This window comes from Physeter macrocephalus, chromosome 21 (assembly GCF_002837175.3).
Source record: "Physeter macrocephalus isolate SW-GA chromosome 21, ASM283717v5, whole genome shotgun sequence".
Lineage (NCBI taxonomy): Eukaryota > Metazoa > Chordata > Mammalia > Artiodactyla > Physeteridae > Physeter > Physeter macrocephalus.
Genome location: NC_041234.1, coordinates 28,109,980 through 28,134,018, shown reverse-complemented (window position 1 = coordinate 28,134,018; position 24,039 = coordinate 28,109,980). Strand labels below are relative to the sequence as shown.

The 24,039-nt window shown below is 38.9% G+C and overlaps 1 long non-coding RNA gene across 1 annotated transcript in view; it reads left to right on the top strand.

Annotated features, from left to right (window-relative positions):
* The window catches only part of LOC102982529 (uncharacterized), a 26,606-nt gene extending 8,205 nt beyond the window's left edge, over window positions 1-18,401 (top strand). Inside the window, exons 3-4 of the long non-coding RNA XR_448400.3 lie at window positions 3,913-3,985; window positions 18,357-18,401. This is a non-coding gene — a long non-coding RNA (uncharacterized lncRNA). The remainder of the gene's footprint in view (window positions 1-3,912; window positions 3,986-18,356) is intronic.
* Window positions 18,402-24,039: the final 5,638 nt, after the last annotated feature.

The window sequence follows — 24,039 nt, the reverse complement described above, 5'->3', positions numbered from 1 at the left end:
TAGGTCTTTAACCCATTTTGAGTTTATTTTTGTGTATGGTGTTAGGGAGTGTTCTAATTTCATACTTTTACATGTACCTGTCCAGTTTTCCCAGCACCACTTGTTGAAGAGGCTGTTTTTTCTCCACTGTATATTCTTGCCTCCTTTATCGAAGAGAAGGTGACCATATGTGCGTGGGTTTATCTCTGGGCTTTCTATCCTGTTCCATTGATCTATATTTCTGTTTTTGTGCCAGTACCATACTGTCTTGATTACTGTAGCTTTGTGGTAGAGTCTGAAGTCAGGGAGCCTGATTCCTCCAGCTCCATTTTTCATTCTCAAGATTGCTTTGGCTATCGGGCTCTTTTGTGTTTCCATCCAAATTGTGAAATTTTTTGTTCTAGTCTGTAAAAAATGCCAGTGGTAGTTTGATAGGGATTGCATTGAATCTGTAGATTGCTTTGGGTGGTAGAGTCATTTTCACAATGTTGATTCTTCCAGTCCAAGAACATGGTATATCTCTCCATCTATTTGTATCATCTTTAATTTCTTTCATCAGTGTCTTATAATTTTCTGCATACAGGTCTTTTGTCTCCTTAGGTAGGTTTATTCCTAGATATTTTATTCTTTTTGTTGCAATGGTAAATGGGAGTGTTTTCTTAATTTCACTCTCAGATTTTTCATCATTAGTGTATAAGAATGCCAGAGATTTCTGTGCATTAATTTTGTATCCTGCTACTTTACCAAATTCATTGATTAGCTCTAGTATAAATTCTTTTTTTCTTTAAATTCTTAAAGATTAGATGCATATAATAGTTGAATATAAAATACTTTTGTTAAGTCAATATAATTGAGACATTTTGTTTTTCTTAGCTATATTTTAATAGCAAAATAGTTTCTAGTTGCTTTCTTTTAAATGGTCAATCTAACAAAGTAATAACTTGCTTAAAAACGAAGTGTAACTGGTTACTTTAAGGTAGAAGATGGAGTCATTGATTATGAAAAGCAATCTAAGGTTTTGTTTTATTTTATTTTATTTTTAAAATTTATTTATTTAATTTATTTTTATTTTGGGCTGTGTTGGGTCCTCGTTGCTGCGCGCGGGCTTTCTCTAGTTGCAGTGTGCAGACTTCTCATTGCGGTGGCTTCTCTTTGTTGCAGAGCATGCATGGGCTCTAGGAGCATGGGCTTCAGTAGTTGTGGCTCATGGGCTCTAGAGTGCAGGCTCAGTAGCTGTGGCTCATGGGCTTAGTTGCTCTACGGCATGTGGGATCTTCCCGGACCATGGCTCGAACCCGTGTCCTCTGCATTGGCAGGCGGATTCTTAACCACTACACCACCAGGGAAGTCCCTAAGGTTTTATTTTAAATGATCTTCCCTTTCTGCCTTGGAAGAGTTTAATTCTCTTTAAGCACCTGTTTTACTGAAAGCCCATGGCTGGTAGTGGTATTAGAAGAAAGCTTAAGTTTTCTCACCATTCTTTTTTTTTCCCCACCTTTCTTGAAGCAGATGGATAAAGACTTTTCAAATGAAAACCCATTGATTTCTCTCAATTAGTTGAGAAATATATAAAGTGAGACTAGAGTTCTTAACAATGAGAGAAACTGAGTGACTTTGTACAGGCCCAGCAAAACGTTACAAGGTGATTTCAAAGTTCTGATTACCTGAATAAAACCTCCAGACATCCAGACGTTTTCCAGTGAGTATCAAGTATGTGACAGTGGTTCATATGACCCCAAGACGGTAGCTGTTCACAGCATCCATTGATGTGTTTGCCCCCTACGAGGCCCAGGCTTTGGAAATACGTAGACTTGTGCTTTAAGCTCACTTGGCCCCTTGCTAGCTGAGTAAGTTATCCCATTTATGTCCATAAGCCCCAGAGTGGAGCATCAGTATTTAGCTTCCAGGGCTGTGGCATGAGATAACACATGTAAAGCACATACTGTGATCCCTGGAATAATGGTACTTAACCCGCTTGAGTTCCTTCCCAGATCCTTTCGGGAACAGACTTCAGTTTAGTCTCAAAGCCTGTGGATCCATTCTAAGCTGTATGTTTTTCTTCACACCAGATTAAGCAAAACAGTGATGATAATGGTGGCTGCCATTTCTAGCACACTTCCCATGTTCTGGGTAGGCACAGTTGTGAGTACTCTACCCACATTGACCTGTTTAATCCTCTTGACAACCCATTGGTGCAATTATTATGCCTATTTCATAGATGAGGACACTAAGGCACAGAGAGGTAAAGGAATGTGCTTAGGGCCACTCAGCTGATAAGCTGTGGGACCAGAATCTACATCCAAATAAGATGTCACCAGTACAGATGGTAAGTACTTCTGGCAGAAAAGCAGAATAAAAGTTGATTGAACTTGAAAGTCTCAGAAATGGTCTTCTCATTTCTATTCTGCGAAGTGTCACGTCTTCCAGGCCTGGCCCTCTCAATATTGAAATACAAAATTGACTTTTTCTGCTTCTTATTACACAAATCGCTGGGAGCAGTTTTAGTCATTTGTGTTTTATGAGTTTTAATTAGGCCACTGAAGTCCAAGAGGGGAATTCCTTGTTTTCAGTTGATCTCATGCACTAACACATTTACTCATGTAACTTCCCCTATTTTTTTCTCTGATGTGTTCACTTGAAAGTGGGGGTGGAAGGGAGAAGTATGTGAGCTTTCGGGTCCTAGGAATGCACTTTCATCAGCTTTTCTGGAAATTCTTCTATCGGTATAGCATTCATCCATAGAAAATAAAATGAATAAGAATCTGTAATTACTAATATTTTCTCCTTTATCTCCATCTCATTCTGGGTGTAATCTAGAGGGGCAGAATTTGTAAGTAAAGAATCATAAGAAGCCATCTATGTGCGTAAAGCCCTTTGGATGAGGAGTTAATTTTCAGAATATGGGAAAGGGGATTCACCTTGAGAATTTCCTCCTCTTTCAAATATAGGTTAAGAATTTGGTTTAGAAGGCAAGGGCAGGTTACCATAGCCCGTGGGTCCTGAGTGCTTAGAAATCTCTTTAAAAATTCTCTTGGCCTTGGACTGAGCCTGCCCATAGGAGGATATATTAAGCATATCTATCTTCATTCATTCGTTTTTTCATTCATTCATTCATTCATTTATCCGTATTCTCGTGTAACTCATTCAACGCCTACCTGCAGACACATGAAAGAAAGGACAGGGTGGAGGGTCCATTAGGGGAAGGAAGGAGGAGTAACTACCAACTCACTCTTTGTTCCTTTCACCTTAGTGACTACATCTTTTATTTGATCCTTTGCCATCTTGGAGGCAAGACACATTTCACAGACTGACATTCATTAAAGACTTTAAGCATCTTCCTTTGGCAGCCGGACTTCTTTTTTAAAGTAAGGGGGAGAAAAGGGCTCATGACAGGAAAATAATGCAGAGAAATGGTTTTTCTTTCTTTTTTTTAATGGTGGTGGAAGAAGGGCTCATAGTAGGGAATCTGTCAGTAAATCCAGTTTAAGAATTCCCCCAACCTTTTGACTCATTTCTCTGAAGAAAATTAAGAGACAACAAGGGCCTCCACAACGATGTCTTGGGAAATCATTTTTAAATAGAATTTAAGCCAATTTGGAGGTAAAAAGTCCTGTTCTGCCCTCGATTAAATTTATTATGAGTTTTTGAAAATATCTCCAAGTAAAGGTGGGAAAAATGAGGGATACCCTCTCTTTGGGGGAGATGAGGATAGGGAGGAGGGTTTATACTACTAACTCTTCAAGAAGTGTTACTTGGTACCATGCTGCAGTTAGGAATATTATTCCTCAAGGCAGACAGGGTCATCATCTTTACGTGTGATTTAGCAGTGATTTAAACTTGGGTGTTATTTTGCATAGTTTTTGAAAAACACATAACTAACCATTCAAACTCTTTGTAATGGCACAAACTTTGTCTGTGTGTTTTCTGATACAGGTTTGGCCACAGCAACAAAGGCGATGAAAATGCTTTATATCTTTTAGCATGAAATGTGAAGTCTACATCAACAGTAGGTATATACGGCCCAATGGAAGGAAATGTGAATGTAAATTTAAAAACAAAATCATTCAACCTCTAAAAGAATGGCTCCTGATCTCAGGACTCTTTCTCTCTGAGCTAGATCAAGTAAGGACTGTTTGTGACAAGTTAGGTTGATAAAGATAGTAAATTTCTACCTTTTCTGAAAGATTCTCCTGTATCTTCTACCCTTGGGGAGCAGGGAGAGTATAAAGAAACTGTTCTTTCTTCCCCAACCCCTGCCTAATTTCTCTTCACACTGGGGAAGTGAGCACTCTCCTATAGCTCCTGTCCACCTGGCCCTTGAAGTATGGGGTATTTGATAAGATGTTAACAAAAAGTGTCCCAGGTGCCAACCAGACCTCATAAGCTTGTAGCAGAACAATTGCAAAGCTGTCAGGTGGGAAATGTTCACTTTATAAAAATGTATTGCATCATACCTACTGCATGCCAGATGGTGTTCCTAGTCTGGGAATACAGCAGTGCACAAGGTCCCTGATTGCATGGAGGGGGCAGGCTGACAGTGATTGAACAAATAAGTAGATGCCAGGCATTAGAAGGTGCTAGAGAGAAAAATAAAACCTGGTCCAACTGAGAGGTCGTACCCATGGGCCCGGGAAAGAGCTGCTTTATCTAGGGCTGACAGGAGAGTCCTCTCTCATGTTGTGATATTTGTGCAGAGGTATACCCGTGGGAAAGTAGTCGATGAGGTCTGGGAGGTAGTGAATTGCAGATTGTGTAGGACCCTGTTGGCCATAGTAAGAAGCTGCTAGAAGGTGGGAGACGATAACAGAAGAGAAGGAGGCTGGTGTCCCGAAGGGACAGGTGATTTCTGCAGGGAACCTGGGGAGTCCAGCCCGTTGTGCCTCATGACCAGAGTGTGTACAAGTTGTGCAGGGCACTCTTTTGGGAAAATGCTACTTTTTTCATTTAAATTATGATGATACGAAAACCTTGGTAAAGAAAGGTAAAGTTGAGCTATCAACTCCTTATCAGCTAAAGATCCAAAAGTGGGTAATTTTTTCCTGTCGTATCTATTCCTCAGAGGCGTGGGGTTACTCAGTTTTCTAGCAGTGGGATGCTTCGATTCTATTTATACTTGCCCCAAACACACTTTTGATGGGGCGTGTCTTTGCTGATTTTATACTTGGTGAGAAATAGTTTAGACTTTTGAACTGCATGGTTTTTAAGTAATTCTGTGTTCAAAATGGTTTTTGTAGCCCCTAGTTTTCTGTTCAATCAATTGATAGGTTCCCTCTTAGAATTCTGTATGAAAATTTATTGTTTGATACGGGTTAAAAAGTCGTGTCACACAGTGCTCATTTTCACAATTGGAGGCAGAAGGGGGGATCATGGGAAAATAAAAGCAGTTGACCAGTTGGGAAAAAAACACTTTTGCAGTTTCTTAAAGATAGAGTTGATTGGTGTAAATGAATTGCAGCCCCTTGTCCTTCTCTTACTCTCATAATCTGATATTAAAAGTCCTACCTTTTGTATAAGGTAGGTATAATTTCTGTTATCTGGGAGTTTACATGTTAAGAGACATGGCCTCAGTGAGGTGAGACATAAAATGTATATATAGGTCATTTTATCAACCTTGGACCATGTCACCAGGCCTGATAACAACCAGGGCTTAGCAGGGACTTGGTAGCTCTTTGGAGGTATGGTCCAGGTTTATCTTACTTTACATCACCTGAGACTTCCCATCTAACTTTTATCACCTAGCCTGACCTAGCCTGACTAGTTAGTTATGCATTTGGGTTAACATTCATACTCTTTTAGCCAGGGACCCACCTGCAGAAAAAGAGTTATTGCTTTTGTCATTTATAGTTTAGTTCAACTGGACCGGATTTCCTTACCTCCTCTGGCTGAAACTGACTGAGAATGACGGTTTCACTTGTGGGGAGGAGAAATCAGTACCTTGGGAACATAGAGTGTTTCGTGGAGGAGGGCCTAGTTTGCTCCTTTCCATCTTCCCCCTAAGGTAGGAACTCTGCACTGAGAGAGGGAGTGAGAGTTCACACATCATGAGGAAGCTGACCCACTTGGATGAACCGCGTTGGGAGCTGAGAAAGATGTAGAAACGGATGACGAAGGATGTAGGGGAGCCTCAGGGTACTGGCAAATCTCTTTGGTCCTAAGCCCTGGTGTCCCTGGGCTCTGGCCTGACTTCTTTCTGGCATCCCTGATAGGATGTCCATTTTTGCTCATCTCCTGGGAGATGAGGGGCACGCTCCTGACTTCCTGAGCAAGGAATTCAGGAATGGGCATTCAAGACACCATCTCCCCCGCAAATCCTCCTGCATACATCTCTCTCAACTGAATCTACTTTCTAGGTGGACTGTGGAGAGCTAGACATTAAGGTTCCTTTTCTATCAGCCTATGACTTCTAGCTTTGAGGGAAGCACATATATTGCCCATGAAGTCATGTGTTCTGTTCGATCCTTCCTCTCAGGCTGGTCACGTCCCATGGTCTCCTGGGGCTTGAGCCGTTTTGCCCCATGCACCCTGGGATTTCCCCCTTTCTTCCCCCATATAAATAGGCAATTTGTTGCCTGTGTTCTAAGACCTTGCTATTTCTACTTTTGACTGGAGTCTATTCTGGTACGATTGTGTGGTAGCTGGGCACTGCAAAATGAGTCAGTTCCTGCAGTTTGGTTACAAGTTCTCAAAAAGTATTTCAGAATGTGGATGTGGTCAGCAGAGTCATTTTCCAGGCATCTAAAAGGAAACCCACATCAACTGTAACAATTGAACTGCGAACCGATGGCCCTGCACAGCAGAACTGGGCCTGCTTTTCCTCAAAGGAAAGCCCGTAGCAGCCCTCAAATCCAGCCTGCTCTACAGATCTTAAAGGAGAATTCTTCTTCATGCTTGCAAATCACATTTTAGCTGTGACTGTTTGCACAAACAACGTGACAGAGGTTTTGGCCTTCGTCACTTTTTGAATGTAGGCACACGTCTGACATAAAAAATTTATTTTTGGAAAATGGGATCTTATGGGATTAGAATATAATTAGGACAAAGTGTGAAATGTGGTTTGGAGACAGAAACTTTGGTGATTTTCAGCTAATGCACTGAGGAAGAACTAAGATGGTTTAGGTACTAGTAGAATACATGGAAATATAATTACTTTTTTACTAAGTTCTGAACTTGTGTAGACTTAGCAGCAATACTGATAAAAAATAAAGTTCTTCTCAAGCTTTAGAAGAATTTAAAGTTTGTCATAACATTTAGAGAATATTTTAGTTCAGCATAGGTTTTGGGAAATAATCATTGTGAAGTTTTTATCCTCTTGGGTACCCATGAATTATGTAAAATTTTGATTGAGCTCTAGTTACCAGTCTTGTACCACCTGTTAAAAAAAACTGGGGTTTTTAATAATTAGAAAACAAACAACATAGAAAAAATGGGCAAACGGTTTGAACAAACACTTCACTAAAGAAGATATATAAATGACAAATATGCACATTAAGAGATGTTCAACATCGTTAGTCATTAGGAAAATGCAAATGAAAAAGACAGTGAGATACCACTACACACCTATTTGAATGGCTGCAGTTAAAAAGGCTGACTATACCAAGTGTTGGCAAGTTTTTGGAATATCTAGAACCCTCATAATACATGTAAGTCAGTGTAAAATGGTACAAACATCTTGGAAGACAGTTTGGCAGTTTCTTAAAATGTTAAACATACACCTACCATTTGATCCAGATACCCCACTCCTCGGGAAAAGAAAGCATGTGTCCCTATGAAGACTTGTACATGAATGTTTACAGCAGTTTTGTAAGTAATAGCTAAAAACTGGAAATAACCCTAATGTCCGGCAGCAGGTGAATGGATCAGTCAATTGTGGTGTATCCATATGATGGGTTGTACTCAGTAGTGAAAAGGAGTGAATTACTGATATAGTGAACAACACAGATGACCCTACACTAAGTGAAAAAAGCCAGACCCCCCCAAAAAAGTACATACTGTATGATTCCATTTATATAAAATTCTAGAAAATGCTAAGCAATCTATAGTGACAGAAAGCAGATCAGTGGTTGCTTGGAATGGGGGAGCTGTGAGGGGGCAGGTGGGAGTGATTACAAAAGGATATGAGGAAACTTTGGAGCTGGTGGATAATTTCACTATCTTGGTGGTAATGGTTTCATTGGTGCATGAGTATGCCAAAACTTATCAAATTGTACACTTTAAATATGTGCAATTTATTGTGTTAGTTCTTAATTTTAAAAAAAACCTTAAAAAATGAGCATTTTTATAGATGGAGGGGTTTAAAAATGCCCTTATTTGGCAAAATAAAAACTTAGCATCTCTTAGGAGAAAAAAAAAACTGATGAAGTTTTAATGGTTTGGGGATAGAAATGTAACCTTTTAGTACAGATGAGAAACCAAAGTTAAACTGTAACAATTGCCATCGCTTTAGTTCCTCCTGTTTACAAGGTGTTGAAGCAAGTGGTTCAGAAAGTATCTGGTCCAGCCCTGGTTTATTAACATTTGCACTTAAACACAACTACTGTAGCACTCACTGTATGATGGGGGCTAAAGCTTCTGAAGCAGGGTTCAGATTGCAAAGACATGAAAATGCTACCATCGTATTCTACCACTGTGAGAGAAATAAAATCTCTTCTATTTGCAGAATGCATGAAAATTGGTAAAGTACTTTAATAAACCTCATTTTGTGGGGTCATCTCAAAGATCCCGTTATAGGTAGGGTAAGTATTATCCTCATTTGCTTGGGGAGCAAACTGAGACCTAGTGAAGCCAAGCTGTTTGCCTGGATCACAGAGCCCCCATCTTCTTAGGCAGAGGTCACCATTCTCCCCATGGCACCTTGCTGCTTCCCCAAACTCATGTCATTGAGTATTTGGCCTGGACTTTTTGCTCATCAATTTGTCAAGCAGTTACTAGAGTCCCTTCTATTTGTATATGAGGTGTTCATGGCAATGATCCCCTCTAATCCTGTTTCGCCATCTGTAAATAGATAATAACACAACCACAGGCTTCACAAGGTTGTTGTAAGGGTCAAAGACTTGGATGTGAAAGAACTGTGATAGTTGGACAGTACTGTATACACAGCAGGTGTTGACATTTACTACATGATTGCCTTCATCCGGCCTGATTACGGATGGCACAGTACTGAGCGGGTGGCTTTGTAAAACCAACAAGGAAACATGAGAGCTTAATTCCATTATTCGCACCGTGGCTTCCATCAAGATTGCCATGTTTCATTATAAATGAAATCTGGTGCGCTGGATTATTTTAATTTTTTCTTTAAAAGATCTCAACAGTCATTCGTTTTGTCCCAGCCACGGATACTGGTGGCTGTGAAAGGAAACAGCATAGAGCTGAAGGCGCAGGTGCCATTAGAGTTTACTTAGCCAAGAAGGTTGGCTCATGCCCGGCACCCCCTTTCCCTTTGGTTGTGTTGACTGACATGTGTCCTTGCTCTCTGTCGCTTTCAGTGGCCCTCTGTCTTCAGTATCCCTCTTCCTTTTCACATTCCTGGTTTGGGGGCAGCTTCCTCAGCAGAATTCTTGACAGGTCTGTGGCCACCCAAACTTCTTCCTAGTGTATGTGATAAACTGTGCGGGGACCAGTATAGGCTTTAGTACTGTCTAGTACAAAACATATTTTCAGGAGACAGGGAGAAAATTCTGTGGTTCAGTAAGTTCAGGAGAAGCTGGGTTGAACAACATTAAATAAGTTCCTCTCCTGCAGGACCTTTCAGAACCTTTCATGTTTGTATCGAAACTTCAAGAGGGGCATATGGTACATCTACAACACTTCCTAAATTTAATAGATTCCAAGAACTGTGGGGTTTTTTGATTCATCTCTTCGTTTAATACTCCAAAGAACACACTTTGGGTAATGCTGTTTTGTAACCTGTTATTTGATATATTGGTAAAATGACAATTTTCTTAAGTGTTTTCTGTCTGTCCCTACTGGCACATCTAAAACAAAGCATGACGTGTTTTCTTGACCGAGTCTCGAGAATTCTAGTTTCTCAACTTTTTATTCATGATTTTAAAATTTATTGAGGTTCATTTAACCTTAGAAAATCAGGAGATTTAATAATAAGAGCATACAAAGATTGTAAGGTTTTGTCTGAGTATGAAACTCAATCTAGGGAATACCTATTTGTTTTATTTTGTTTTGTTTTGTTTTTCCCACCAAATCCTCTAGATTCTGCCCTTTTAAGTACCTCCATTTATTCCATCCCTGATTCTGTGGCCCGTCCTGGCCTCCATAGGGGCAGACATGAAAGAAGAGTGGTGATGTACATAACAACTCTCTTGTGTCAGCATAGGGTTTGCATTAACTTTTAGTGTTTCCAGTAGTAAGATGAGTTTGACTCTCAGCGTGAAAAGGATTATCATCGTATGGAAGGCTTTTGTTTTTCTTTACAGTTTGTTCCCCAGACTATAGAAAGTTCAATAAGCAGGCTAGGACTTAAAAGAGAGAGAGTGTCAGAATGAATAGTAATTGTCCATGAGAAATTTCAACAGGTTTGATGCCATTGCCTCCCAGCGAGAAATGGGAGGCAGGAGGACGAACATGGGGTCAGGAAGGGGAGCAGGTAATTCTGGACTTAGTAAATTGGGATCATTCCTGGCTTGTCACATCTACATGGGATGTATTAGCCACAGGCTGGATACCCCAGGAAAGCTTGGTCTTGTGGGGCTCTTGAGGTTGACTGCTCTTCTAGAATTGCCATGTTACATCTAGTATGTTCTCATTAGACGTCAAGGGTTCCCCTTCATTTCTGAGCTCCTTATAGACCCCCTTTTCTCTAAATGAGAGGCTTTTGCTATTCCTTTTTGACTAAAAATGACTTCTATAGCCCCCCCAACACACACACACACACACACACACACACACACACACACACACACACGCACGCACACATTCTCTTGTCCTCTTTGAGCCAGTCCTTTCAAGGTTATACTATCCTTCAGTGCCAAGTACCTCTCCTGACCTCTTTCTCCACCCACAGAAAGAGGAACCAGATTTCCCCTGTGTTACTTACCATCAATATAAACCGTAGTTTTGTTTCTGCTCCCCCAACCCCGCACAGGAAGAAAGACTTCCTTCCTTCATCTCTTGACTTTGCCCAGGCCTATGAATAATCTTCCCTTTCTCTTGGACTCCGGATGCTCACCTTTTCTAACTTTTTTTTTTAATTCCCGAGAGTCACTCCTTCTGTATCCTTCTGGTTTTCTCCATCTGGTAAACTTCCTTTTCTAGCTAGTTCACAGAGGATGCCCATGAAGCTGTTGCCCCATTGATGAGTGCCTCAGTGTGTTGTAAATGAGTGTTGGGCTTCTCTTCTACTCCCTTTTGGCTGTATTGACCGACATCTCTCCTCTTTGCTCTCTTCAGTGGCCCTCCTTCTTTGGTATCCCTTTTCCTTTTTCCATCCCAGACTACTTCTGTGACCATCTCAAAAATCCATCTCCAATTGTGAGCCAAGAGCTTAATCTTTTGATATTTTCCTCCATTATTTTTTTGAATCTGACTTTTAATTAGATGGATAGTGTTTCCCTGAACACTTTCATTTGTTCTACAGAACTGTCCATCCCTTGTCAAAAACCCTTCACTGGGATCATCAACTAATAAGGTGAGAAGAAGGTGGAGAAAAATGCTGTTGGCAAGACTTTTCATGGCCCTTGGTTTGTACTGAGTTATTACCGCTGAAACTCTTTTAGTTTCCTTACGACCAGTTGGCGAACTGGTCACACATCCACTGGGTGGCGCCCACTCTGGGAGCGAATATTTGATGCATTCTCTAGAAGTTTCAAAATAGCCAATTACCCCCTTTTCCTTTATTTAACACATATCAGAACAGTCTTTCTCTATAAATCTCAATGTTCCCATTTTCTCTTTGTTACACAAGTACCATTCAAGTTTTCATCTTATTCCTCCTTGCTAAACGTCTTGTGGGTGCTGTAGCTGCTAGGTCATCAGATAGTATCAATAAGTATGATAAATGCTACATTTAGCCCTCCACCACTTTTTTTTTTCCTTGGTCAACACGTTAAATTAAAAAAATTTTTTTAATTGAAGTATAGTTGATTTACAATGCTGTGTTAATTTCTGCTGTACAGCAAAGTCACTCAGTTATACACATACATACATTCTTTTTAATATTGTTTTCCATTATGGTTTATCCCAGGATATTGTATATAGTTCCCTGTGCTATACAGTAGGACCTCGTTGTTTATCCATCCTACATATAATAGTTTGCATCTGCTAACCCCAAACTCCCAATCCGTCCCTCTCACAGCCCCCCGGGCAACCACAGGTCTGTTCTCTATGTGTGTGAGTCTGTTTGTTTCATAGATAGGTTCATTTGTGTCATATTTTAGATTCCACATATAAGTAATATCATATGGTATTTGTCTTTCTCTTTCTGACTTACTTCACTTAATATGATAATCTCTAGTTGCACTCCACCATTTTCTAATCATTTTTATTAGCCCCTCCAAATCTTCACACGTATCTGTTAGCTGTCTCCCCTTCTCTTCCTTTGTGGTATGAGCCATTTACACAAACCGCATAATTTAAAAAATCAACATGCTAACTAGCACAGGGAGATCAGCTCGGTGCTTTGTGTCCACCTAGAGGGGTGGGATAGGGAGGGTGGGAGGGAGACGCAAGAGGGAGGAGATATGGGGATGTATGTATATGTATAGCTGATTCACTTTGTTACACAGCAGAAACTAACACGCCATTGTAAAGCAATTATACTCCAATAAAGATGTTTAAAAAAATCAACACGCTACCATAGACCTCATAATAATTGAAGCCCAATGTTAGCTGCTGGTAGACATGTATGATTTTTGGAAGAGGCTTCATTTGCTCACAACATACTTCATTTCATAGCCATCACAAGCAAAGGAAATTGTAAAACCCATGGATGTTCCCTTTGTCCTTCCTTCTATCCTCTTCTCCCAGCCCCCACCATTACCTGTTCAATTGTCTCAATTCTTCCATTTCGTCAGAGTTTACTTGTCCTGTGGAATGAAGGCAGTTAGGATAGCCTTCCTGAGCCCCATCTTCTGTGCTACAAGGCTATTCTCCTTGTGCTACAGGGGACTGTATAGAAATGTTCACCTTGAGAGAGTGCTTTCACTAGTCTGCACTTCTGTTAGGAAAATATCCTCTTTTACAAATAGCTTGATCCTATAAACACCCACAGATATTATAGAAAAGTACCATAAAACTAAGATGGGAAGTGAGTAATGTTTAAGGGATAAAGAAATGTAAGAATTTTCCTGAAATGGAGATAGTCTCCTGTTGTTTTAGGTTATTTTGTTTTTTGAAGAATATCAGTACAGGTGCCAGGCACATCACTCAGATTTCTTTATTTGACAAATATTTATTAAAAGATGACTATGATCCAGTGTACCTGCTAGTACCTGGGGAGTCTCAAAAGAACGGGACTCAATCCTTACCCTCACAGAGCTCATATTCTTATAGGGAGATGTATTTCTAAACAAATAATTAAAGAACAATTTGGCTTGTGTTTCTGCCTGAGACGCAGACTGAGTGATCAGGGAGCTGGCCCTGAGTAGCATGCAGCTAACTTTTCGGAGCATTCCTGGAAAGCCCCTTAGAATCCTTCTAGACTCTTCTAGAATCTCTTTGAGCCAGGCCCAGCAGAGGGCGAAGAGGAGCTAGGCAAGAAGTATGTAGAGGCCAAGGATTTGCCCCTCCTCAGTCCAAGCTGAGTGAAACTTGATGGGAAGTGTCAAGGAAGATCAAACGAAGAATTTTGTACTATGAGAACATTTGGTGACAAAAGGAGTTCTGTATAGTAGTGAAAGCGGAGGCTTGGTAGAGATTTGATTATAAATGAAACCTGCACTGTTAGGCGTATGTGATGTCAATGCCTTTAGAAAATAGCACAAGGCTTAGAAATGAGACCAAATTTAGAAGGACCCCAGTAATATAGAATAGTAGTGGGTTAATTGTTATTAAAAGTCTGTATCAGGGATTCTTGGGAGAGCTGTTTTTTCTATTATTTACAGGTTCAGAAAAGAGTCACCTTACTTTGATACCTTTTTTTTTTTTTTTTTTTTTTTTTTTACTTATCATTGGTAGAAGAATGCAGATTATTTTATTTCGTTTTTTTCCAATGATGAATTCCTCACCACTATTGCATACTGCCAACACTGTATGAAGAGAATTTAAGAGTTTCTTTGAGAGAAACAGACAGAGAGAGAGAGAGAGATTTGCACGTGGATTTAGTGCGATTAATTTCTGGAACTTGTCCTTAAAAAGGCAGTTACTTAAGTGAAAACTATCCTTTTTCTCTGAGGGCTTTTAGTGAGTAAAATGATTCATGTTTTCATCCAATGGTTGTTTAAAAAATTTTGGTTTTCATTGAGAAGGATTAAAGGCATGTGCCTAATTGCTAAATATTATTTTTTAAAAACCGGTCTGAGTCTGTCTTTGTGGGCTGTGAGTGGTTTCGCCTTTAGAAGCTTGTTTTAGGATCTCGTGCCAACCCCATCCCTTCCCAGGCCTGTTCAGACTAGAGTTATCTGGCAGGGAATTTTTTTTTTAATGTCTTGAGCAGGAACATCTCAGAAAACGTTCACCTCAATCTTCAAGTTGACTTCCCAAGCAATTTACTAAATAAGTGATATGAGAATCAAGTGACCATCAGCTGGTATAAATGTTTTTGGTCAGTGTAGTCACAGGATCTCAGGTATTCAAGACTTGGACAGGCTGCAACCACATGCTGGTTATGGTGAGACCCTGGCTCAAATGCTCTAACGTAACACAAAAGGAATCCAAGTTCACAAGAACATACTTTAATTAGACACCTGTATTTAAAAGGTTGGTTTTTCCTCGGGCATAATTTCACTCCGCGGCACACTGTGTATACATATATGTGTGCATTTCTTTCCTGGGCTACAGTTAGAGTTAGACTTTTTGTTCTTAACCACGTGGAAGGCAGTTTGTTTGTTTTCTGTACACAACTTCATTGAGGTATCATTGATATACAAAGAACTGCACATATTTAATGTGTACAATTTGATGCGTTTACATGTGCAAACACCCATTATCATCACCACATTCCAGGTAATAGACATATCCAACAGCTAGCATAGCTTCCGTTTGTCTATTTTAATGCATGTGTGGTCAGAACACTTAACATGGGATCTACTCCATGGGAGGCAATTTTTGTTAGAAGTAAAATCTTTGTTCAAGTAATGTACTGGCGTGTGTTCTGTCAAATCCATAAATATGCTGTCGTATATTCCTATTTAGTTCCAGAAGGCTGCTAGTACATGTGCTAAAATATGTGGAAAATCATGGATGGGGATTAGAAGGGGACATCTAGAGCCAAACTTTACAATTTTGACTTGGTAAAGTTAAGATTCTGGCAGTGCTATGAAATTGTCATCCCTCTTCATTTACTGCCACGTACAGTGCTTGGGGTCAAAATTTCTTTCCAAAAACTACAACTTCTAAAGTTAGAGATGCTTTGGGGAGGCAATATAGAATCATCCAGATAATCCCTTAAAAAGACAGGGAAGTCTACTCTTCCTTTCGTTGAATGACCCACAAAGCAGCATTTCATTAATTTCTAGTGAAACTTTGATGAGAATGTTAGATTGGCTTTAAACATCAGTGGGTTTCTTTACTTCTTGGTTGGATTTATGGGTTGCCCCTGTTCTCATTCCGGAGGGTAAGCTCTTCAAATTCTAGGTTAACGTTTCAAGAAATGGTCCTTATCACAGTTCCAAGCAGGCTTTCCAACAGCAGGTAACAGGCTTAACTTTTAATCGGTCTTTTCCTCCCTTTTAACTCTCTTTCCCATTATGTGTACCTCAAATAAATGGTCTTTAGCCAGCATGGATGGGTTTTTTTTTTGTTTATGATTGTCTTTGTTTTGTTTGTTTGTACTGTGAATAGGACTTGAGCATTGAATACCTTGGTTATAATTCTTTCACCCGTCCCTGGGGTTTAATTGTCTTCTTGTTAGATAATAGAATTATGTAATTTGCCATTTTTAGTTTGACTTATTTATAAACTTCTAAAATGTATTATTGGTTAATAGTCTATGCTATAGTATATTTCTTATATATTCTCTGTTTTAATAAACTTTAAAATATGTATTATTGGTTAGTGGTTGACACTAATCTATAGAGTAACCTTTAATAAAATTTTATTTACAGTTTTTCCTTTTTGTATTACCTAGATAAATTTAAAAGTAAGGGGAAAAAACTGTCTTAACTTTATAGTTCTTTTGACTTAGGAAGATTTAGAGGATAGATAGGGTGAGCTTTGAGAATTAAAAATGCCATTCTTCTAAGCTGAATATAGACCAAAATTTATAAAAGATAATCCTTTGGATTTTGGTGTTAAGACTAACCAAGCTAAACCCTTGCCTCACTTTAACTGTTAGTCTTATTATTCATAAAAATAGTTATGAACATTTAGTTTTAGTGGTTTATGAAATGTAAGTTTGTATGTTCTGTAAATGCTTTATTTTATATTGAGGGTAAGATTCAGCCAAACCTGTCTAAGCAGTCTTTTTTCCTACTTTGGTATGTATGCCCTGGCTTTTTAGGTAATGCCAAAATATACTTCATAGATTGAGTTGTTTTTAATATATTTAAAAAGAAAAAAAAACCCCAAGCAATCAAACAAAAACCTACTTCACTTTATGAATTCCATCCTTCTCCTTTCCTAAGAGCTAACCACCTGGTGAAACACTATTATTATAATTTGGCAAGTGGGTTCCCTGTTAAAATTAGACACCTGTGATTAAATAGTTAAATCATTCCCTTGAAATTTATATATTTAGAGCTCTCAGAAAGCTGGTTGTCTCTTCTTACACTTAACACATTTTAAAATTATTTATTTTTTTATATTTTAAATTGGAGTATAGTTGATTTACAATGTTGCCTAACACATCTTTTTAAAAGCTACTTTTTGGGCAATAAATATTCCCATCCAGCTTCATGTTCAGTCCAATTGTACTAATGTAAAGTTATAAGTGTAGACTTTCTTCCAATTGACGATAACTTTCCTAAATCTTTTCTAAGTGATAGCCAAAGCATTTTAAATTCATAGGAAGGTCAGATTCTAAAATGTGTGTACTTGGCGCAGACTTGCATAGTCATTTACATTCTAAAAAAAAAATCCTAAAAGTGGAAAACAATAATTGGCTACAGTGGTCATATGCTAATATAAGAACGCCTTCTCCAAGACACCAGGCTTCTTCCCACTTCGGGCGGGGCCTTTGTTCTGAATCTCGCCTCTCTCTGCCATGTTCTCTCACCACAGGTGTGTGCACAGTTCTCTTCCTCCTTCAAAGAATCTGCTCAAATGTCACACCCGCAATGAGGCTTTTCGTGAAAAGCCTTGTGAAAAATAGCATTCCTTTTCACTGTGAAAAAGGAATGGAAATAACCATCTGTACCTGTTGAGTTGCTTTTTGTCTTTCCCTACCTGCACCTTAAATCTTCACCTTTCAGTTCCATGAGTGCTGGGTCTTGTTTCAGTGTCACATCACCAGTGCCTGGCAGAAAATAAGGAGAAGGCTCTCAGCAGGCATTTCTGGGGTGAGTGAATGAATCAATGAGGAAGACACCTATCCTCTAACTTTTTTATACCTACATGGTATTATGGGAGGAAAGCTTGGAACTGACATACCAGTGAGATGCTGCTTTGGATACTTTGTAATGTATCTTTTTTGCAGTTTTCCTAGGTGTTTTAGAAACTTGGTAGAAATAACTATCATCCTCAGTTTATAGAGGAAACAATATACTGCAATATACAGTATTCTTTATTGTACATATGTGCATCATTGCTAGATTACCCAAGTTAAAGTGTAGTAAGGCAGACTAAAATGCTCCAAGACCACAATGAAATGGTGGATTGGGTTTTTTGTTTGCTTGTTTGTTTGTTTTTCATATATATACATATATATATACACACACACACATACATATACACACATTATTTTTTACATTAAATATATACATATTATATATATATATATATATATATATATATTTTTTACATTTTACTGCAAAAACATGCCAAATAATCAACTGTAGATTTTCTCACAGACAATCATGCATGCTCTAGAAGGGCAGGGAATTGCATCTTTTTTGTTTGCTGCTGGCTCTCTAGCACCTGAGAGAGTATCTGGTACTTTCCTCAATATCACTCAAACAACATATGTTGAGTAAGTAAATAAATCTAGAGGTTGTTTTAAACTGCAGACATGGGGTTAGTGTCAGACTGTCAATAAAGAAAATATGCAACTGAAACCTCCTAATACCATTCCCACATAAGTTTCCAGGATTGATGTCTTCTCTTTCCTTCCACAGAGCCCCTCCCTAGAAGGCTGCGGATCATCTAGCTGCTGGAATGTGTAGGTACCCTCAATGGCTCAGTAGCCAGTGTAGATCCTGTCTTTTGTAATCAGTAGCTACATCTGGCTACTGGGTCTCTGATGGCATCTTCTACCTTCTGTTACAGTGTCCTGAGTGAGGTTATTGGGAAGTACTCAATAATAAGGCTTTACCTTGATTTACACACACATATACACACAGGATTAAGTTCTTGGGTGGGTGGTAAGTCTTCCATTATTAGCTGGAGTGTGGGAACCATCAGGGTTTTATGAATAATGAGGTGCATTTGATTTCAGCACCACAAAGGGGAGGAATCTGGATATTTTATCTGTGGATTGTTTATCTGTTTTTTCTCTCTCTCCCTCCCCTGTGGAAGGTATCATTTGGTCACAAAACTATCTGTCTATCTATCTATCTATCTATCTATCTATCATCTATCTATCTACCTACCTACCTATCTTATCCATCCATCCATCCATCTTTTTCATCTCTTGACTTTTAAATGGCATTCTCAAAATAATGTGGTAATTTAAGGAAATTTCATTTGTAGTAAATACATCCCAGCAGTACACTTGTGATTTGTGGTTGTCTTTTCCCTGTGTTAGAGAAGATAAATGCCAGGAATCTTGAATGCAGGGGGCATTTATGTTGAAATCATATGTGGGAAGGCTTGCAGGCACAACATCCAGGTCTGGGGCATGAACCTGGCATACAATGTAGATTTCTGTGTTTGTTGGGCAACAGCTACATTGTCTGCTGGGTTTCAGGCTACCTGGAAACACGTTCTTCATGGCTATTTTCATCAATGCTTCACCTATACTGTTTTGGAATAACTTTTCCAGGTGGCATAAGCCAGTGGGCTTTATCATTGGACAGAGTGCAGAGAAAGGACCCCATGAAAGTTGATCACCTTAGCAAAACATGATTTTGTTATGATTTCACCAAGATGGTCACACACCAGCCCGGGAAACTCAATGAACCAGAGACCAGGTGTAATGCCATCCTTCCTTCTCTCTGCCTCAACTCTCAAGGATTGGTCACCTACATGTTATTAGTAATTATTATTTGGTTTCTATTCGTATTTACTATCAGAAGTCATAGCACCTATGGGCCTCATCACACTGCCCTGCTACCTCACCATTCCTACTCATTTCGGCTTCCTGCCCACCAGCAGGAACCCGGTTTCTTTTTGTTCTCCTTTTACCACAGCCCTGTAATTTTTGTGAATGACTCTCAATCTCACCAGAATCCATATGTCTCACTCTGTCCCAGTATACCACCCCATTGTTTGCTCCCTGAAGTGAACTCTAGAATTTAAGTAAACTGGATTTTTTTTTACCACTGTCCACCAGTGGTAAAAACCGGAAGAAGAGCAGCTGCTTCTTCTTTATGAAACCGGAAGAAGAGCAGCTTTCTTATGGAATGACCAAGAACTTGTAAAGATAAACCACCAGTTTGCAGGAGAAAAGGAAGAAAAGAATGATGGAAATAGCTTCTGGAAAACTATTTTTTACATTATGTCTTGTTTGTCTGTTCCTGGTAAATAACTTTAAATCTCTAAGCATTAAAAAAAATAGACCAATCTAAACCATTAAATTCTCAATAATAAAGGAATATAACTTTTAAAGGAGATGTTATAAGCCCTTGGTTATATGAACTGGAGATATTTAGTTAGTAAACATGTATTTTAAATGAATATGACTTAACAGATTTAAAGTAGAAAATGAATATATGGAATGAAAGGATAAATGTCTGCATGTAATAGTTGATTTTAGTCATATAATGTATTTTTGTCACGCCATGCTGAAATCAGTAAAAATAAAGCCAATGACTTGGAGCTTTTAAAAGATTGTGCTTTTTTTCTGTGTGTATGTGTGTCTTTTGGCTTTCTATCCACCAATCAATTCCATTGTCTATTCTGTACCCAAGTCACTGGCCTTTGTGCCCTGTTAAGAGAAAGTCATTCTACTCGAGCTATTTGACAGCTTTTGAAGAGTGAGAAGAGTCTCTGGGAAGCATGGTTATGTTTAATAAATTATAATTATCAAAGGGACAGTTTTCTTTCTCCAATCTCCATTCCTGTACTTGTGATGTTCTGAGTCCCTTTAGCTGTCATTAAACAAGACAGTGTTGACAATGGAGGCTGGTGTGAAGAAGACCCCGCTAGTTACATGGTCAGGTTTTCATTTCCCTCTCAAGATGGACCAGTATTGAACTGATCCCCAAAGCAAGAATAAAGGTGCAAATAACTAGGGGCTTGTTTTCTCACTTTTTCTCTCACTCTATGGGACCCAGGAAAGGATGGACGTTGGTATGTTGGCTTTTCCTAAAAAGGCACAGCACCCTGGCTATATGATCACTTTTTTAACTTTCCATTTTGAAACAATTCAGACCTTAAAAAAGTTAACCAAAATAATATAAAGACAGTGCTGGTGGGAGTTTAAAATGGTGCAGCTGTTTTGGAAAAGTTTGGCAGTTCCTCAGAAAGTTAAAACAGAGTTACCATGTATATGACCAAGCACTTCCACTCCTAGGTACATACCTAAAAGAACTGAAGGTACTTAAACAAATACACGTGCACACATGTTCATATTCATAATAGCCAAAAGTTGGGAATAACCCAAATTCCCGTCAACTGATGAGTGGATAAACAAAAGATGCTCTATACATACAATGGAATACTATTCAGCCATAAAAAGAAATGAAGTACTGGTAGGTGCTACAACATTGAATGAAACTTGAAAATACTACACTAAGTGGAAGAAGCCAGACAAAACAGGCCAAATATTGTATGATTCTATTTGCATGAAATTTCTGGAATAGGCAAGTTTAGAGAGACAGACAGTAGAGGAATGGTTGCCAAGGGCTAGGGGGAGAAGGGAGAGGGGATTGACTCCTAATGGGTAGAGGATTTCTCTTTGGAGTGATGAAAATGTTCTGGAATTAATGTCCAAGTAATGGTTGCACAACTTTGTGAATACATTAAAGACTACTGAATTGTACACTTTGAAAGGATGAATTTTATTGTATGTGAATTATATCAAAAATAGAGTGCTCACATACTCCTTGCCAATTTCCCAGCTGTTAATATCTCATGTAACTAGTTATAAAAATCAGTAAATTAACATCGGTATGATAATATAATCTAGACGCCTTATGCAGCTTTCATCACTTGTCTCACTGTTGTCCTATTTCTCATTCAAGATCCAATCTAAGTTGCCACATATAGTTGTCCTATCTCTAGTTTCCTTTAACCCAGAATGATTCCTCAGCCTCCCTTTGTCTTTCATGACTTTGCCACTTTTGAAGAGTACAAGCCAGTTATTTTGTAGACTGTCCCTCAATTTGGATTTCCCTGATGGTCCCTTCTGCTTAAATTCAGGTTACATGTGTTTGGCAAGAATACCACACAAGTGACATTGTGTCCTTGGTGCATCATATCAGAAGGCACTTTATGTTGGTTTGTTCCATTACTGGTAATGTTAACTTTGATCATTTGGTTAAGTTGGTGTCTGATCCAGGCTGTTTACATCTTTCTTGCTTGCTTTAAAAAAATTTCCTGTATCACCATCCTGTACTCCCATTTTCCTTCACTCCCCACCCAAAGTTAACTATGTTTAATATACATCATTTAATTTGTATACATTCTTGAAAATATATCTTGTTTTTGGCATTCAGGTATTTTTTTTAATTTTATTTTTTTACTTTTGGCTGCATTGGGTCTTCTTGCTGCACGTGGGCTTTCTCTAGTTGTGGCGAGCGGGGCTACTCTTCGTTGTGGTGCATGGGCTTCTCATCGTGGTGGTTTCTCTTGTTGTGGAGCATGGGCTCTACGCATGCGGGCTTCAGCAGTTGCAGCACGCGGGTTCAGTAGTTGCAGTGCACGGGCTCTAGGGCACGTGGGCTTCAGTAGTTGTGGCTTGTGGGCTCTAGAGCACAGGCTCAGTAGTTGTGGTGCACGGGCTTAGTTGCTCTATGGCATGTGGGATCTTCCCGGACCAGGGATCGAACACATGTCCCCTGCATTGGCGGGCGGATTCTTAACCACTGCATCACCAGGGAAGTCCCAGGTATTTTTAATTTACATGAGTGGTACTGTTATAGCTCATTCTGTTTCTTTTTTTAAATTAAGCACTATGTTTTTAAGGTCAGTCCACATTGCTGTCTAATTTGTTGCTTCTAATTCTGCATAGTACTCCATGGAGTTGCACCTAACACATTTCATCTATACCATTTCTAGTAATGGACCCCAAATGGGAACCAATTTCTTGCCACCACAAATTACATCATAATAAACATCCTGATACATGTCTCCTGGATCTGTGTAGGAAATTATTTGGAATATATAATGAGTGGAGTTGTTGGATCATAATAGATACACACACACACACACACACACACACACACACACACACACACACACACAACATACCCCTCAGAATGGCCTGATCAGTCTCTGCTCCCAACATCAGTGAATGAGATGTCCTATGCATATCCCTGCCAATAATTGATTCACTGGAGATGTTTTTGCCAGTCTAAAAGGTGTAAAGTGATATATTATTGTTTTAATTTGCATTTCTCTAGTTACTAATGATTATGAACATCTTTTCATATGCATTTGAGTTTTGGGAGTTTTCTGTAAATTTCCTGTTCATATCTTTTACCATTTTTAAAATTCTAAAATTCTGAAGTATAGCACACATATGGGAACATGCACATAAAATAAGTGAACAACTCACTGAACAGATTTGTGTAACCATCACCCAGGTCAAGAAATGGAATACTGCCAGTGCTCCAGAAACACTATTCTGATGAGTCCATCCCATTCACTATCCCTCCCCCTCCCCAAAGGGAACTCCTATCCTAAAATCTAAAATTATAGCTTAGTTTTGTTTGTTAATGAAGTTTCTATAAGTGGGATTATATGGCACATAATCTTTTGTGTTTGACTTATTTTTCTCAAAAAATATGAGATTTATCCATGCTTTATGTAGGTGTAGTTTGTTCATTTTCACTGCTGCATTTCAATCCATGTTAGTAAACATTTGGATATTTCCAGTTGTGGATCCAGTAACCTTGCTATGAATGTTCTTTTACTTACAACCTGATGGGACATGTACACTCATTCTGTTGGAGAATACCTAGGAGTAGAAGTGTTAGATCATGGAATTTGGATAAGTCAGCTTTAATAGATAATGCCAGTGCTACGTGGTGATTGTTAGACTTCACACTTCCACCAACCATGTATGGGAATTACTATTGCCCCACATCCTTACCACCACAGTATCGTACGTCTTCTTAATTTTAACCGCTCTGGTAGGTATTTAGTGATATTTATGATGCATTTAATATGATGATTAATGAGATTGAGCACCTTTTTATATGTTTATTGGCCATTTAGATATCCACTTTGTGAGGTACCTGTTCAAATCTGCTCATTTTTATGTTGGGTTGGGTTACTCGTTGACTTGTAGGAATTCTTCATATATCCTGGATGTGAGCTGTTTGTTATTTTATTACAAATATATTTTACTCTGATTTCCCTTTTATTTTCTCAGTGGTTTCAATGATCAAAAATTCTTAATGTAATTCAATCTATCAATCTTTTCTTTCAGAGTAAGTGCTGGTTTTTGTGTACCCGCTTAAAATCTTTCCCTAT